This window comes from Heptranchias perlo, unplaced genomic scaffold, assembly GCF_035084215.1.
Source record: "Heptranchias perlo isolate sHepPer1 unplaced genomic scaffold, sHepPer1.hap1 HAP1_SCAFFOLD_1194, whole genome shotgun sequence".
Classification (NCBI taxonomy): Eukaryota; Metazoa; Chordata; class Chondrichthyes; order Hexanchiformes; family Hexanchidae; genus Heptranchias; species Heptranchias perlo.
In genome coordinates this window covers 6,715-10,000 of record NW_027138423.1, presented here as the reverse complement: position 1 = coordinate 10,000, position 3,286 = coordinate 6,715, and positions in this window count along the sequence as shown.

Below are 3,286 nucleotides of genomic sequence, written 5' to 3'. Positions count from 1 at the left end.
CACCGTCGGGCTGGGCACATGGCCTCCCCCCACCATGACGAGGGAGGTTGGCGCCGGTTCCAACCTGGGCTTGCAAGCGGTAATGCATGACAGACAGCCAGCAACAAACAAAAGTCGAAAGGAGCCCACCTTTTGCCAGGCACAGACCGTTAAGGTCACGGACACGCTTGGGTGGTTAAGCTACAGTGACCCTTTCTAGCCGCCTTCGTCGTGTCTGCTGGGCACACATGGCCTTCCCCCCCCTGCCCGTGACAGGGGAGAGGTTGGTGTGCCAGGTCCGACTGGAGTTTGCAAACCATAGCGTTCAAGATACATGCACACACTCAGCCCTCCAGCTCTAAAAGGGTGACGTGTTTTGGTGCTCAGTTGCTAGAGAAATCTCGTGTTCAGCTACCAGAACGGGACTTGCTGTGCACATTCCCGCTCCACTCGAGACGGCAGACACCCAGGCTCTGGAGCTTGAATCGGACCTCTGTTAGACAACACAGGTGGACTTCTCGGCCTCACAAGAGAGCAATACGCCAGCGGGTGAACAGGAGAGTCGTGCCGACAAAACCCACTGACTTTTAAAACTGTCCGTCTGCCACTTGGGACAGAGAGAGGAACCTGACGAGCCTGAACACCAGCCTTGGCTGGACCGCTCGGGCCCTCCCATGTCGGACGCGAGTCGCCAAATCGATCGGAAGAGAGTACCGATTCCTCTCAAAAAGTCTGCGTGCCCGTTATTATAAAAGCAGCCCACCGGCCGCGGTGCCTTGCCCACAAACACACTTGGTGTCTGGGGTGATTCAGAGCCGCCGCGGCTCGAAAGTGTCAACCTGTTTTAAAAGTCATCGCTATGCCGGCACAGGTGACTTTCAAGTTAAAGAGTTCTCTTTATTGGCTTTCAAAAAAATCTGCAAAGTGTCACAGAGATTTTGAGAAACTCTTTTTTTTCTTTATATTATTATAATATAATATAATGTGTATATGTTTTCGAAAAGCATCCACCAGCAATCCATGGTGAGCCTCTCTCTGCTGGCAAGCTCCTCCTGCCTGAGCCCGACGCTGTCGAGGCTCAACACGATTTCAGACTGACAAAGAGTTCGAAAATTGCCGCCTGATGTAGCTTTAAATGCTGACAGGTGACTTCCGAGTGCTCTTGTAAAGGTCTCCGCTTTGAAATTGAGAGCCTTTTGCCAAGTGTCACTTTTTCAGGCACTCTTAAAGTGCACCTGGGCTGTCAGAGAAAGCTCTGAAAATCGTGTTCTCGAAAATCTCCGGGTACCCGACCAATCCCTAGGTGCCCGAATGACAAGTGTCAATTCGGCAGGACGGCCTCCCACCTCCGGCCGCAGATGCGTCACTAAATCCCCGCAACGGGGGCTTTCTCATTTCGGCATAGGGGCTTCCGCGGCCAACTCATTAACCTGTGCTCGGACTTTTTGTGCCACAAGTGCAAGGGACCGTTTGCCGGCAGCTACTCGCACCCCCCCGCCCAGGGGGGGAATCCTCTGACCGGAGATCCGAAACGCCGGCCGAATCCATCCCCGTCGGACTTCCGAAGGGGTTCCCTCGACCGACTGACTTCCGAACTCCTTTCTGGGCTTAAACGGGTGGAATTCGGACCCTCTCGCAAGGGAGCCGAAGCCCGCCAGCCCCGGGAGGCCTCGGGGCCGCCGTTTTCAAGCCCGACCAAAAAACCCGAAAAATGGGGAAAAATGGGAAAAATTCCCACTCCCAAAAGGCTTAAAAGTCGGTTGGGCGGCAGCCCGGGTCGGTCTCTGCAGACCTGGAGGCGCTAGACACAAGTCTGGTAAACAGGCTAAGTCTCGACATGCCACCTCTTACTATCCTGCAGGTACCCCGCCAATCCCCCCGGAACCGGCTGGCAATTGGCGAATCAGCGGGACGAATTTGAATTCGTGACCGACTCTCTGACACCGAATCGCCGCAAACGCGTTTCGATTTTTCGGCTTCGGTACCTCCCATCAGACTTTGACTGGCCATATCTCCGGACTCACGTGTCGCAGCCGGGACCTTCAGGTACCGTTCGACGCGTCTAACCCTGCCCCGTCGAATGGCGCCCCTCGCGGTGTGGTCCGATTTCCGCATTTTGGTCAGATTTGCCTCCAAAGTTTTCAGATTGAGTTGACGAATGCCCCCTACGGGGTAACCTCTTGCCCTTTCGGACATGGTCCCTGTGACTTAATTTCCGCCTTTTGCTCAATCGTTTCCCCATTTATAATTAATTTTAAAAATCGGGTTACTCAGTTCTGGTTTACCAGTTCCCTCTTCGGACTTAGTTTTTGGTTAATCATTTCCGGTTCACCAGTTCCCGTTTTGGACTTAGTCTCTGCGGGCCGTTTCTCATCTTTTGGTTCATCAGTTCCCCTCTTTTAATAATTTTTTGGCTGCTTTCGTTTGATCATTTCCCTGCCTTCTGGGTGACTTTTGCCCCTTAGGACTTCATCGCCGCACATTATTTTCGACTTCTGGTTGATCATTTCACCCCTTTTAATCATTTTTGCAACTTTTGGTTAACCATTTCACCCAGCTTCTGGTTAACCATTTCCCCTTTGGGACTTAGTCTCTGAGCATTCTTTTGGGATTCTGGTTAATCATTTGCCAATTTTTAAAAAATGTTGCCGCTTTTGTTTAATGCTTTCTGGTCAACCTTTCCCTCTTTCAGACTTCACCGCGGCACATTGCTTTAGCCTCCTGGTTAATCATTTCACCCCTTTTAATCATTTTTGCAACTTTTGGTTAACCATTTCCCCCAGCTTCTGGTTAACCATTTCCCCTTTGGGACTTGGTCTCTGAGCATTCTTTTGGGATTCTGGTTAATCATTTGCCAATTTTTTAAAAATGTTGCCACTTTTGTTTAATGCTTTCTGGTCAACCTTTCCCTCTTTCAGACTTCACCGCGGCACATTGCTCCAGCCTCCTGGTTAATCATTTCACCCCTTTTAATCATTTTTGCAACTTTTGGTTAACCATTTCCCCCAGCTTCTGGTTAACCATTTCCCCTTTGGGACTTAGTCTCTGAGCATTCTTTTGGGATTCTGGTTAATCATTTGCCAATTTTTTAAAAATGTTGCCACTTTTGTTTAATGCTTTCTGGTCAACCTTTCCCTCTTTCAGACTTCACCGCGGCACATTGCTTTAGCCTCCTGGTTAATCATTTCACCCCTTTTAATCATTTTTGCAACTTTTGGTTAACCATTTCCCCCAGCTTCTGGTTAACCATTTCCCCTTTGGGACTTAGTCTCTGAGCATTCTTTTGGGATTCTGGTTAATCATTTGC